Source organism: Aspergillus sclerotioniger (assembly GCF_003184525.1).
Source record: "Aspergillus sclerotioniger CBS 115572 chromosome Unknown BO94scaffold_55, whole genome shotgun sequence".
Classification (NCBI taxonomy): Eukaryota; Fungi; Ascomycota; class Eurotiomycetes; order Eurotiales; family Aspergillaceae; genus Aspergillus; species Aspergillus sclerotioniger.
Window position 1 is genome coordinate 45,916 of NW_020291045.1, and position 16,169 is coordinate 62,084.

Here is a 16,169-nt window from a genome sequence, read left to right on the forward strand (position 1 = left end):
GCAATTAAGACAGGAATCTTATAAGAATGTCATATAAGATTATCTATATTATACTATATTTTTTTTTATTATATAATATTTAAACTATAAATAATTATTTAATCTAATTATCTTACAGGAAGTTGGTATAGGCTTATAAATAATATTCTAGTATTCAATTTTATTATTCTTTTTATCTGTTTGTTTATAAATAGTAAGCTATAGATATCTTTCTGTATATTTCTATATAATAATATAGAGTAATCTAGTAGTTATTTATAAAGATAGTTTCTTTATTTATTATTAATCTATATATATTTTTAATATACAGTATAACATACTTGTAAATTAGTTTTACAAGTTTTAATATATTAATATTTTTTATAAGATAGATAGAAGATATACTTTATAAATATATTTATTATTACTAGAATTATATTATATACATTTTTTTCTATTAGCTAGATAGTAGATTTATAATAAAGTCTATAATAAGTACTTTATCTAGCATGTTTAGTATGGGTAGTAGTTTTAACTTACTATAAGATATATATTGATAAATCTAGATTTTCTAATATAGATTATAGATTTTTACATACTCTTTTATCTCAATGTATATATTATACTATCAATACTTGTACTGAATATTTTTTAAAGTATATTATTTTTAACAGTAGTTACTTTTTAGCATATTATAGTTTATCTGTAAAATCTCTTATTTTATTATTATATTTTTTAGTATAACTATATACTTATTTTACTTGAAAAGATCTTATTTATCTAATTCTTAGATTAGATTATTTAATCTCTATTTTTTCTTATAAATCTTGGCTTTTTAATCTTGTAATCACGCGTTTATATTCTATATCTTTTTAATTAAGTTTATTATTGATTTTTATAGATTAAAATAGACTATTTCATATTTAATTACTACATGCATATAGATCTATAATATTAAAAGATTTAAAACTTTTATATTATGAGTAATATTTTTTTTATCTGTAAGTATATTTTAATATTTACAGGACTCTTTCTCTATAAGCTTACTCTTATTTTTTTATATTTCTATTTTTATATATACTGTTATCTTAGCTATATTTAGCTAGAGTTTATTTAATATTTTAGATTAGTCTTCTGTATAGATTAATTCTTAATTCAGTTTTACTTACAGTATAGATAATAATAAGCTTTTTCTAGTTTTTCTATAAAGGAAAGTAGTCGGGGTACTTACTAGATATATTAACTAGATTTTTAATCTAAGTTAATACTTCATAGTGAAATTAAATACTGCGAGCATTTCAGCCTATCTAGTCTATTATATACTCAGCTTCTTTAGTATAGGGCTTACAAAGGATCTAAGATTAATATAATCAGATTTTATTATAATAAAGAATTTACTTTCTTTTAAATAATAATATTATTATTTAAAGGCTTTCATGATTATTAAAAGTTTTTAATTACTTATAATATATCTCTATTTAATATTAATCATTTTTTAGAAGAATATAATAGGATGCTAGATCCTATTCTTTTATAAATCATTTATAGAAATTTGTAAAGTTAATAAAGATCAGGATTTTATATATATTAGTAGATTCTGATTATCTATTTATAATCTTGATATACTTCTTTTCTATGATTATATCTAATAAGAAGATTATAAATCTTAAATATTAGTAGTATAAAACTTGTACTTACTAATCTTAATAACTAGTCAAAATTTTTATAATCTCTTTAAGATTATTTATATATATTAGATATATTCATTCTTATTTTATAAATAAATCAGGATGTTGTCCAGATAGATAATATAATATATATTTAATAGATTACTTATACAATTAATATAGGTTTAAAAGATTGCCGGTGTATTAGTAAGACTGAATAATATTATTTTATACTTGTAATAATTATATTATATATAAAAAGTGGTTTTTTATTCATAATTCTTTTAATCTAAATTTTATAATATATATTTTACAGATTAAGTTTAATAAAGATTTAGATATTTCTCAGATAATTTATTATTTAACTCATAAGAGACAGCGGGTAATAATTATAGATTATAATCATATTTAAATCTTAATAATTTATATAAAAATATAGTATTTCGTTCTATTTAAAGATAAATAAGATTAGTATTTCTGCTAGACTTTGCGAGGATTATATTCAGTCTTTTTAAAGTATTATTAAAATATAATCTTTTGATATTTACCATTCTATTTTTAATAGGTTATAAATAGAATGATATGGAGATTACTTTTTTTCTTTTAATTTGATTATATAGTTATATGTCAAACCCTAGGATCGCTTCTCTCTGTTCCTGTTAGCTTAGCTTTGCCGATATACGTACCTTCGAACCGAATCGAGGTAGAGTCAGACTAATGACTATCTAAAGGTGACTAGTCCTGAACATGAGAAGTAAGGCTAGATAGTGCCGTGCAGCTATTTGTAAGTAAGTGTGGACGAGTATTATCACTAAGCTTTCTAAATGTATGGTTACTTAAAGATGATTGTATTGAGCATGAAGAACAGAACTAGCTAAGTATATAAAAGAGTATTCTTATATCCTATCCTTCATCATGGCGTTGCCATGATATATCATGTTACTGATATATTATTTCATATCACTGCCATGTCCTGTTATAACGCTGACATCTTGTAGCATGTCAGTGACATGCCCACCGTGGTCACATGTTATATAACTACTCCGGTTGTTGGTTACTTAGATCAGGATTTTACTTGATAAGAGTCCTTGTCTTTCCAGACATGGCCTTCTGCCTGACGAGTCCGCCTTATTAGTTTGTTTAGCTAGTAGGGGTTTGTAACACCACTCCCCCTTCTTCAAGGTTTCTTATCCCTAAGAAACATAAATCTGCGGTTCCTTCTTCTTGAGATAAGTATCCAGTATTGTTTTCCCAAAATTTATCCAGATCATTAATTATATTGTCCAGTTCTTTTATTTATAAGAAGAGCCTCTGCCGGCAGATCAAGGACAAGGGTTTTCTTACAGTTTTCTCTTGTAAGCACTGCATCCGTCTATATAAGATATATATTAAGTCTAAAGATTCTGATTATTATAATAAATATATTAAAATAAACAGTATTTATTATAAAATACCTGATTCTTCCTTCTCTGACACTGAGTAGAAGCATTTAGTTAAGGCTCAAAATTCTATTGAAAAAGAAAAGGAAGTTATTCTAGCAAAGCTTCTTTAATTGTGAAAACAAAAACAGTTACTGTAAAGACAAGCTGGTAATTTCATAGCTCATGATATAAAGAAAATTAAGAAGCTGGAAGAGCTCAAAAAGTAAGAGTAAAAGAAATATAAGACATAAGAAAGATTGCATGATTAAAAGACTGTAATATCTGAGGCCGAGACTAGTACTGTTATAAGTAGTGATATTAAACTAGCTGCTATGTCTGAGCTTGATCTTAGTTTGTCCTAAATAGTTGGCTCTCCTTCTTTCTAGACAAATTTTAACTTGCTTGCTAATAGTATTGCTCTACAAGCTAGTAACAGTCTGTTAAATTCTTAATAAGTTTTTACATGTTTTCTGAGATATTATATTCTTTTTATTTTATTAAATATTATAATCTGTTACTAATCTTCTTATGATCTAGGATTCTTTTAACTTTATATTCTTATTCTGTATTATCATTAATCTCCATATTTTCTGTAATTCTAGCGTTCTTTGGTACGGGTTCCAATAATGAGATATAAAACACTGGATGGATTTTACTTATTAATTTTAATAATCTTAACTTATAGTTAACCAGCCTCTTCTTATCTTTAATAATAAATGGTCCTAGCTTGTGATAGTCAAGCTTCTGGCTTAATTATTTTATCTTAATATTTCTGTGAAGTAAGAATACTTTCTCTCTCTTTTTTAGATCAGGTTTCTCTTTATGTTGTTAATTGTAGTAAATCTTACTTTATAGATTCATGAACTTAATATTCCTGGATAACTGGATATATATGTTCTCTGTGAATATAACAATATCTTTAATTATATTAGTAATTAATTACTTTTCTAATAATATTTTAAGGAATCTTAGGTAATAACTGTAATTAGTATAGACTAGTAAGACTCTAATTATTAAATAACTGGTATTATTATATAAAATCTGTGCTATTAGTAATAGATTTATCTAATCATCTTATTAATAGTTTATATAGTATCTCAGATATTACTTAATTATCTAGTTAATTCTTTCTGTTTGCCTATTTATCTATAGATTACTAGTATATTATTATTATTTATTCTTTAATCTTTATAAGATATGCAAGTAATCTTCAGAACTTTAAGATAAATAACTTGTCTCTGTTTAATATGATGTATTTCAGTATCCTGTAATTAATAACAATGTTTTCAAGAAATAGCTCTGCTATCTGTATTACTGTTATTATTATCTTACTTAATATAAGATAGATATATTTAGTAAGATGATCAGTGATGACTGTGATAACATTAATTTTTTCTAATTCAGATAATAAATTAATAAAGTCAATAATTATCTATTTTTATAACTGTTATAGTACCTTCTATACTTATATTTATCCATAAGATTAATATCTTATAGACTTATTTTTAATATATGTCTTATATTTTTTAATATAATCACATACTTTCTGCCTGAGGTTCGGAATGTAGTAATTCTTTATAATCAACTCTATAATTTTTCAACTCTTAAGTAATCCTTAAGTAGTTTATCATGGTATCTAGCCATAATCTCTGTTCTTATGATGGTTGATATTGTCAAACCCTAGGATCGCTTCTCCCTGTTCCTGTTAGCTTAGCTCCCGTTTCGATACGTACCTTGTGAACTGAATCACAGGTAGTCAGGCTGATGACTATCTAAAGGTGACTTGATCTGAACAGAAGAAGAGAAGTAAGGCCAGATAGTGCCGCGCAGCTATCCGTAAGTAAGTGCGGACGAGTGTTGTCGCTAAGCTTTACCAAAACATATGGTTACTTAAAGACAATTGGATTGAGCACGAAGAACAGAACTAGCTAAGTACATAAAAGAGTGTCCTTATATCCTATCCTTCGTATACCATTTCGTATACCACTCAGGGTAGATCGAGGGTCGATCCAATCACGTTCCTGGATTCCGTATACCATATCGTATACCCTCGATGGTAGATCTGATGGTAGATGGTCACGTGACACAGCGTTGCCTCGGGTGTTACCCCAACCGGGATCTTACTCAATAAGAGTTGCTGGCTGCCCGAGTCCTTCCTGGTCGTTACCTTTCTGCCTGACGAGTCCGCTTCTGCTAGTAACCTGGCTAGCAGGGGTCTGTAACAGATATAAAGATTAATCCGTGAAAGTGTGCTAGTCTATCTTTATTAATAATGACCTTGTCTAGTAAGCCCTTGCTTATTTCTTAGAATGTCTTGTCTTCTTTAATAGCTTCAGCCAATTATCTGGTTAAGTCATTACCTATTTTCAACATTATTACTAAATTAGCTTTATTATAGCTGATCGACCCATCCGCGTTTTACTTTAAGATGGCTGGTTTAATAGTCTTCTTATCTAGTTCATAGTCTGGCTTACGGCTCAGCATATCTGCATATTCATTTTTTACTCTCTTACAGTAAATAATTTAGAAATTATATTATGACAGAATCTTAGCCTATCTTGCCTATCTTCTAGTCAACTCTTTAATTATTGTGAAGTAGGTTAAGTTCTTATAGTCTATTTTCATAATAATAGTATATTTTACCTCTTTAAGATAGATCCTCTACTGTTTAAATACTACCATAATGGCCAGTAACTCTTTATTATAAATATCATAGTTGAGTTCCGCCTGAACTAACTTTCTTAAATAAAATATAATCAGTCTAGGTTTTCCATCTTTTCTTAATTATATCATACACATTCCAACAGCATAGTCTGAAATATTAGTCTTAATAATAATTTCTTTTTCTGGATCGTGCTGTACAAGTATTAATAATATAATAAATCATTATTTAATATCTTTAAACATGTGCTGCTGTGGTTCTTTTTACTTCTATTTCTTTAATTTTTTTATAAACTTAAAGAGTAGTATCATGTAGATAGCATATCTGTCTATAAATTATTAATAATAGTTAATTAATCTAATAAAAACTGTAGTTCCTTCAGATTCTTAAGTTAAGGCCAGTCTTGTATAGCTTATATTTTAGCTTGCTCAGTATAGACTCTCTCCGTGGATATTCAGTATTCTAGGAATTCTGTTTTCTATATATAGAATTTATACTTCTTCAGCTTATATTATAATTAATATAGATATAATTTATATAAAACTAGTCTCACATACCTGATATATTCTTCCTTAGTTTTTAAGAAGATTAATATATTATCTAGATAAGCAATCACAAATTTATTGAGATATTCTTTCAAAATCTTATTAATATATTACTAAAATAATACTGGTGTGTTGGTAAGCCTAAATAATATAATTAAATATTTAAAGTATCTATACTTTATTCTAAACATAGTCTTTTATTCTTTATCTTTTATAATGTGTATACAGTAATATATATTTATAATATCAAGCTTAATAAATCACTTCATTCCTTGTATCTTGTTTTAGATTTCTGAAATCAAAGATAATGGATGTCAATCCTTAATCACAATAATATTAAGTAGTTAATAATCCATATATAATCATAAACTGCTATCCTTTTTCAGTACAAATAAGACTCCATGCTCTGCTAGTAACTTTGACAGTTTAATATTATTTTTTATTAATTAATTATTAATATATTCTTATAGTGCTTGTAACTCTTTTTCAGATATCAGGTAAATCTTTCTGTATACTAGTAACTATTCTTTCTTAATAAGAATAATATGGTCATGCTTTCTATGTTGAGATAATTTTGATTATTCTAGATATTTAAACAAGTCCTTGAATCTCTTATACTGTAATAAGATATATATATTATTCTTAACTATTATTAGAAATTCTTATAAATCTTCTAGTTCCTGTTCTGGCATCTCAACCTCTATATTAATATTATTAATACTATATTCTTAATACTCTTTTATTATTGTCAGTACCCATCCTGATAATTCTATAAACCAATCTTTCTATAATAACTTAGTTGCTGCTATTATTTATATAACTATACTTAAAATACTATTTTTCTCTAAGTTATTTCTGATACCTGGTGTGTTAGGCTTTTATAGTGTTCTCAACCTTCTTATAGATTGCTTAGTTTTTACTTTAACTCTTTACTAAGTAATATACTGTATAGATCTAGACTCCATACCTAGTCCTTGCTAGTGTTATCTTGGGCAATCATAATTCATGAATTAGAGACTTTCAGTCTTCCAATCTATCTATAGATTATGATTCCTGAGTCATAAAATCTCTACTATAATATTATACTGTCTTAAAGATGTCATATTAAAGTCTATATATTCATAGTAACTCTTTACAGTTATAAATATAGTTTCTGACTTAACTGTTAATATAAGAGTTTCCAAATTCTCTTTATTCAGTTCTGTAATAGGTTTAGATTCTGCTTTCTATTATTTAAGTATTTTAAGCTATTATATAAATCACAGGTTTATGAAGTTTCCGGTTGCTCCAAAGTTTATCAGTACTTAGGCTGGTTAATCTAGTATAATTACTTAGATTTTTAAATATAGTCCTGACTCAGTGGTTGCTAACTACTGTTCTAGCTAGTTAGGCTTTAAGTATCTTAAGTATCTTCTTAGAAATCTTAAGCCTTCTATCTTTACTGTATAGTATATTATACACTAATTATTGAAATATGCTAGTTAATATATTAATCTATAGTAAGAATATTATTAGTACCCTTTACATATGCAATCAAAGATAAAATATAAATAGTAGCTTATCTTAGTCCTAATCACTTCCGATACCCTAAGTCAGTAGTTAATAATATATTTCTAATCATGATATATAGAGCATGTATTTATATAAAATATAAGTCAAGAAAGTTTATTATATCTTTAATAATCTTTATTTTCTTTAAAATATACATACAAGCATGGTTTATTATATTAAGATTCTGTTCCAGTTACATGTATCTTCTAGCTAATCTTTAATAATTAATAATAATAGTCTATATTATCTTGTCTATATATTAAACAAACTTTTAGATAACAGGGATATCTTTATAAATACTGTTCTCAAGTCTTATTTCATGATTTCCAACATCTTAAATCCTAATATGGGTAATACTGTATAATCTTCTTAAGTTCTAGACAGAATCATGTTAAATTTTCTGAAATCCTCTTCAAAATATAGTCTAACTAATAAATAGTATTATCTTTATTATTCTTCTAGTTTTCTTTATCCTTGTCTTACTGTATCAGACAGGTTTTACTTATTTCTGATAAAGATTTTTTCAGAATATTAAATATCTTGCTGAGTCTCTTACTGGGTCCAAGATCTTTAAGCTGAGTATTATACTCTTTATTCAAAAAATCAAATTCATCCTAAACTATATTGGGATAATCATTCCTTGGAACTAACTTATTACTATTATTAACTTTCATGGGCTAATCTAATGGTACAGATAGTTAGTTATTTTTTTATTAACTTAATAATGCTGTTAGCTTATCCATGATGATTTGTTATTTTAATTAATCATAATACATTCTATCTTCTAACAGTTATTTATATTAAATAATATATAGTTTCTTATTATTTAATATCTGTATTACAGATTCTGTCTAAACTTCATACTGAATAATAATAATATTATAGACTTCTCTGCCTTGATCTTGTTACATAGCTCTCAACTGCTTCTGAGGCTGTTACTGTTTCTGACTGTAGTTCTTTAACTAGTAACCTACTTTACTGTAGCTAAAGCACAAGCAGTTTCTTTTGCACTGTTTAAGTTCTTTCTTAGATATCTTATTCTATCAAGTCTAATACTGTACTGCATCCAGCTCCATAAGTTTTAATCTGTAAGGATCTTCATATCCCAAGCTTCTAGGTTATACCAATCTTCCATTATTAACTCGATATCTTGATTAACTGTTTTATCAAGATATAGACCTACTAGTCTATCAGTTCTTTCTTTATTTTATATTATATTTATATAACTTATTATCAATCTTAACTACTGTTTCAATTATTTTTAACAATATGTTCAATCATTCTTACCAAATAAGTTTCTTTTAAATCTCTATCTTGAGTTTTTCTTTAAATCATGTAATATAGACATTATTGTCCTAATCTAAGTAACTAATGACTTGTAAAAACTCTGAAGTATACTTAGATATTGATCTAGTTTATTTAAATTATTATAACTTTTGTTTAACATTATATACTGTATTAATATCTTTAAATATCTGTTTAAGATACTGCTTGAATCTGGCATAACTAGTAAAGATGTACTTTATATTATTATTCTAATTATTTACTAACTTTTCTTAATACTCGCGGATATATAGTTTAAATTAATTAAATATTATTTTGATTAGATAGATAAATATAAAAAGAATCTTATTAATCTTGTTTTTAAACTTTTTTCTATTCATGCCGAGATATAAGTCTAACTAGATTAAGAAAGCCCTGAGCTTCGCTCAATTACTGTTAAATGGTTTCAATAATCAGATCTTAATAGATTTAACTGCTAAGCGACCTTTGAGTAACTAGTTTTGTTATTTTAAGACAGTAATGCTTTCTTATAACTGACTAACTATATTCATTAGTTCTTACATTATCAGGCCCTGCTGTTATAGGATGCGCGAAAAGTTTAAAGTAGTTAATATAATAAATAATTATTATTAGATAATACTCGTACTAACAGTGCTCAATATATTAAATCCTAGGATTGTTTCTCTTTGTTCCTGTTAACTTAGCTTTGCTGATATACGTACCTTCGAACCGAATTGAGGTAGAGTCAGACTAATAACTATCTAAAGATGACTGGTCCTAAACATAAGAAGAAAAGTAAGGCCAGATAGTGCTGTGTAGCTATCTGTAAGTAAGTATAGATGAGTATTGTTATTAAGCTTTCTAAACATATGGTTACTTAAAGATAATTATATTGAGCACGAAGAACAGAACTAGTTAAGTATATAAAAGAGTGTCCTTATATCCTATCCTTTATTATGGCGTTGCTATGATATGTTATTTCATATTACTGCCATGTCCTGTTATAACGCTGACATGTTATAACATGTCAGTGACATGCCTACTGTGATCACGTGTTGTGTAACCACTCTGGTTGTCGGTTACTCAGATCACGATTTTACTTGATAAGAGTCCTTGTCTTTCCAGACGTGGCCTTCTGCATGACGAGTCCGCCTCACTAGTTCGTTCAGCTAGCAGGGGTCCGTAACATTATAGTCCGTGTGTAAGAGCAGAACATTAAATTACTTTTTTAAAAAGATGTTTATAAAGTTAGAATAAGGCTTTAAAAAATCTTTATTTAATTTATTTTTTCAAATATTTATTACACGTATTTAGATTATATGATCTATAGTTTTTTTCTAAATTATATAAATATATACTTTTTCTTATAAGACTTAGTCTACTTTCTTTTTATTAATAATATTCAGAATTATTTATATAGTCTCGTATTACTAGATATCTTTTTTTTTTTAATATTAAGATTTAAATTTTATAATTATAATAAGTTTAAGATAATATCATAATCCTACATGTTTACTGCATTAAATCAGTATTTATCTTAGTTTCTTTTTTATAGTTAGTTATATTAACTGTAAGATTATATTATCTTTAAAATAGAATCCTATATTTATCTAGAATCTAGATTTTTTGTAATATCTTATTTAGTCTTTTTAAATATTACTTTACTTATAGTTAGTTTCCTAAATTAGCCTGTACTTTATAATTTATTAATATACTGGCTAGTATTACCTCTATCTGTATTAATACTAAAATAATAATATTAATAAAGTTAAAATCTTTATATAGTAAGAGCTCCAGTACTATTGTTATATATAAAGCTAGAATATTTAGTCTTTTATTTAATTTTTTATATTTCTGTATTCTTGTTCTGTATACCTTAAATAATTTATAATATAATTACTATATTTTCTATATCTAAAATACTTTATCTTACTTATATTACTGGAGGATTTATACTTCTAATTACTATTATTCTGTATATTTTAACTCTTATAACTATCTTATTAATTTTAAAAAGAATAATTGTTTTATTACTTTACTTTAAAATGTCTTTAATTTATTTAATCTTGTTTTTATAATATAAAAGGACAGGAATTATTTTTTATAAGTACTGTTTTCTTTTTATAATAATTTTCTTATATTATTTTAATATCTGATTCTTTACAATTTATAAATATAAAATATAACTGTTATAGGTCTCCAGCTTTTATAAATATTTTAATTTATAAATAATCTTTTTATTATTTTATATATAGTTCAGATAGTTATAAGTATTACTGATAAATATATTATATAAAATCTTATACTAATTATTATAGATTTTATTTAATATTCTGATAATATTAGTTAATATCTTTTTGCAATTTTATAGGATTATTTAATTAGTATAACTGGAAAACTTAATAATTTTTTCAAGTAAGATTTTTTTATATTATAAAGAATATTTTTTTAGTATATTATTCCTATAGTAAGAAAAGCACAGGTCTAAGATAAAACACAGTATTTATTATTTTTTAACTTATTATTTATAAAGTAGTGGCTGTTTATTTTAAAATAATTTCTTAACTTTACTATATAGTAGCAGTATTCAGTCATACTGCTTCTGTAATATTTTATATCCAGTACTATTCTTATAAATAATCTTATAATCTTGAATTAAGATAGAAAATTATAATATAAAGAGAGAGCTTTTCTTTATTAATTAGATAAGAAATTAGAAAAATTACTTCTAGATCTTATGATTAGTATGTTTTAGTTTATCTTATAACCCTTTTCAGCTAGTTTCTTATCTAGTTCTACTAGTTATCTCTGTAGTTATAGTTTCTTAATCTCTATTTTTTTCTTATATAGTTTTTATCTCAAAATAGCTATATTATTATTTTTACTATTTTCAGAGTAGTGAATTAATCTTACTATTTTTATAGGATTCTTGCTATATTATAAGTTTAATTCTTCAGAATATAAAGACTTAATAATTAAATTATTTAATAAGTTAGATAAGCCTTTTTTTTAAATTATTGTTACAGACCCCTGCTAGCCAGGTTACTAGCAGAGCGGACTTGTTAGGCAGAAAAATGACGACAAGGCAGGACTCGGACAATCAGCAGCTCTTATCGAGTAGAATCCCGGTCTGAGTAACGTCCGGAGCGGCGCTGTGTCACGTGACCATCTACCATCGGATCTACCATTGAGGATATACGGAAGGTATACTGGAATCCAGGAATATGATTAGATCGACTCTCGATCTACTCTAAATAGTATATGATATAGTATATAAAGGATAGGATATAAGGACACTCTTTCATGTACTTAGCTAGTTCTGTTCTTCGTGCTTAATCAATTCTTTAACACTGTCTTTAAGTAACCATATGTTTTGGTAAAGCTTTGTGACAATACTTGTCCGTACTTACTTACAGATAGCTGCACGGCACTATCTAGCCTTACTTCTCTTCTTCTGTTCAGGACCAGTTCTCTTTAGATAGTCATCAGCCTGACTTACCTTGACCCAGTTCAAAGATACGCATTGGAACAGAAGCTAAGCTAACAGGAACAGAGAGAAGCGATCCTAGGGTTTGATACATTGAGCACCAGTCAGTACGAGTGTTATCCAGTGATAATTATTCATTATATTAACTACATTGAACTCATCGCGCGCCTTACAGTAATAAGGCCTGACAATGCAAGAACTGATGGGTATGATTAGTCAGTTGTAAGAAAGTATCACTGCCTTAGAATGATAAAACCAGTTACTTGAAGATTACTTGACAGTCAAATCTGTTAAGGTCTGACTACCCGAGCTATTCGACAGCAATCAAGCAAAGCTCAGGGCTTTCTTGACCTAGTTGGACTTGTATCTTGACATGAATAGAGAAAGGCTTAAGAATAAGATTAATAAGATCCTTTTTACGTCTATCTACCTGACCAGATTAATATTTAATTAGTTTGAACTGTATATCTACAAGTATTAAGAAAAGTTGGTAGATAATCAGGATAATAATATAAAGTAAATCTTTACTAGTTATGCCAGATTTAAGCAGTGTTTTGAATAGATATTCAGAGATATTGATACAGTATAGAATATTAAGTAAAAGTTATAGTAACTTAAGCAGACTGGATCAGTATTTAAGTATGCTTTAAAGTTTTTACAAGTTACTAGTTACTTGGATTAGGATGATAATGCCTATATTGCACGATTTAAAGAAGGATTTAAGATAGAGATTCAAGAGAAACTCATCTGGCAAGAATAATTAAACATATTGTTAAAGATGATTGAAGCAGTAGTTAAGATTAATAATAAATTATATAAATATAATATAAAATGATAAGAGGGTTGATGAACCAGCGGGTCTATATCTTAATAAAATAGCTAATTAAGTTACTGAGTTAATAATGAAAGGTCGGCATAATCTAAAAGCTTGGAATATAAAGATCTTTATAGACTAAAATCTATGGAACTAGATACAGCACAGTATTAGACTTAATAGATTTAAGTATCTAAGAAGGAATTTAAACAGTATAAGACTGCTTGTACTTTAACTGCAGCAAAGCAGATCACTTGTTAAAGGACTGCAGTCAGAAATAGTAACAGCCTTAGAAATAATTAAAAGCTATAAACCAAGATCAAGACAGAGAAGTCTATGATGTTACTGCTATTTAATATAAAGTTTAGATAGAATCTGTAATATAAATATTAAATAATAAGAAGCTACATACTATTCAGCATGGTTAGTTGTTAGAGAATAGGATGTACTGTAATTAGTTAAGATAACAGGCTATTATAGATAAGCTAACAGCACTATTAAGTTAATAAGAAGATTAATAATTATCTGTATTATTAGCTTGAACCACAGAAGTTAATAATAATAGTTATAAGCTAGTTTTAAGAAATAATTATTCTAGTATAGTTTAGAATAAATTCAAACTATCAGATAAAGAGTACAGTACTCTGTTTAAAGATCTTAAATTTAGTAAGAAAAGACTTAATAAAATATCTGATATCCTGGAAAAACCCCTATCAGAAATTAGTAAATCCTGTTTATCACAGCAAGATAAGGACAAGAAAAATAAAAGAATAATAAGAAAGATATTACTTATTAATTAGATTGTATTTTAAAAGAGATCTTAGAGAATCTAGCATAATTCTGTCTAGAGCTCAAGATAATTATACAGTATTGCCTGTATTGAGACTTGAGATGTTAAAAATCATAAAATAAGACTTGAAAATAATATTTATAGAGATGCTTTTATCACCCGGAAGTTTGTTTAATATATAAATAAGATAATATAGACTATTATTATTAGTTATTAAAGATTAGTTAGAAGATAAATATTGTTGGAATGGAACCTTGATATAATAAACTATATTTATATATTTATTTTAAAGGAAGTAGAGATTATTAAAAATATGATAAACTTTCTTGGCTTGTATATTATATAAATATATATTTAATATACTATAATTAAAAGTATATTATTAACTATTGATCTAAGATACTGGAAGTGGTTAGAACTAAGGTAAGTCACTGTTTATACTCTATCTTTAAATATGCGTGTAAAGAGTATTAAAGATATTTTTATCACAGATTAATATATTGACTAGTATGTTTTAATAATTAGTGTATAATATATTATGTGGTAAAGATAGAAGGTTTAAAATTTTTAAGAAAACACCTACAGTAGTTAGAACCTAACTAGCCAGAATAATAGTTAATAGTTACTAAGTCAGGGCCACACCTGAAGATTTAAGTAATTGTATTAGATTAATTAATCTAAGTATTAATAGACTTTAAAGTAACTGAAAACTTTATGAACCTGTGATTTATATAATAGCTTAAAATACTCAGATAATAAAAGACAGAATTCAAACTAATCATAAGACTGAATAGAGAGAATTTGGAAACTCTTACATTAATAGTTAAGTTAGGAACTGTATCTATAACTGTAAAGAGTTATTATAAATATATAGACTTTAACATGATATCTTTAAAACAGTATAATATTATATTAGAAATTCTATGACTCAGGAATCATAATCTATAGATTAATTAAAAGACTGAGAGTCTCTAATTCATAAATTATGATTATCCAAGATAATACCAGCAAGGACTAGGTATGGAATCTGGATCCATACAGCCTATTATATAGTAAGGAGCTGAAGTAAGGATTAAGTAATTTATTATAAAAAGATTGAGAATATTATAAAAGCTTAACGCGCCAGGTATTGGAAGTAACTTAAAGGAAAATAATATCTTAAGTATAGTCACACAAGTAATAACAGTAACTAAGCCATTATAGAAAGATTAGTTTATAGAATTATCAGAATAGGTACTGACAATAATAAAAAAGTACTGAGAGTATAGTATTAACAGTATTAATATAGAGATTAAGATAACTGTCTAGAGACTAGAAGATTTATAGAAACTTCTAGCTATAGTCAAGAATAATATATAGATTCTATCATAATATAAGAGATTTAAGAACTTGTTTAAGCAGCTAGAGCAATCTGAATTATCTTAACATGGAAAGCATGACCACACTATTTCTATAGAAAAAAGAAAGTTACCAGTATATAGAAAGATTTATCTAATATTTAAGAAGAAATCACAGGCACTATAAGAATATATTAATAACTAGCTGGTTAAAGATAATATCAGGCTTTTGAAGTCACCAGCAGGATATAAGGTCTTATTTATATTAAAAAAAAACAGTAGTTTATAGTTATAAATGGATTATCAGTTACTAAATACTATTATAATTAAGGATTAATACCTGTTATCTTTGATTTTAGAAATCTAAGATAAAATATAAGAAATAAAGTAGTTTACTAAGCTCAATATCATGGATATATATTATTATATATGTATTATGGAAGATAAAGAATAAAAAACTATATTCAGAATAAAGTACAGATACTTTAAATACTTAATTATATTATTCAGATTAACTAATATACTAGTATTATTTTAATAATATATTAATAAGGTTCTCGGAGAACATCTCGACAGATTTATAATTATTTATTTAGATAATATATTAATCTTTTTAAAGATTGAGGAAGAAT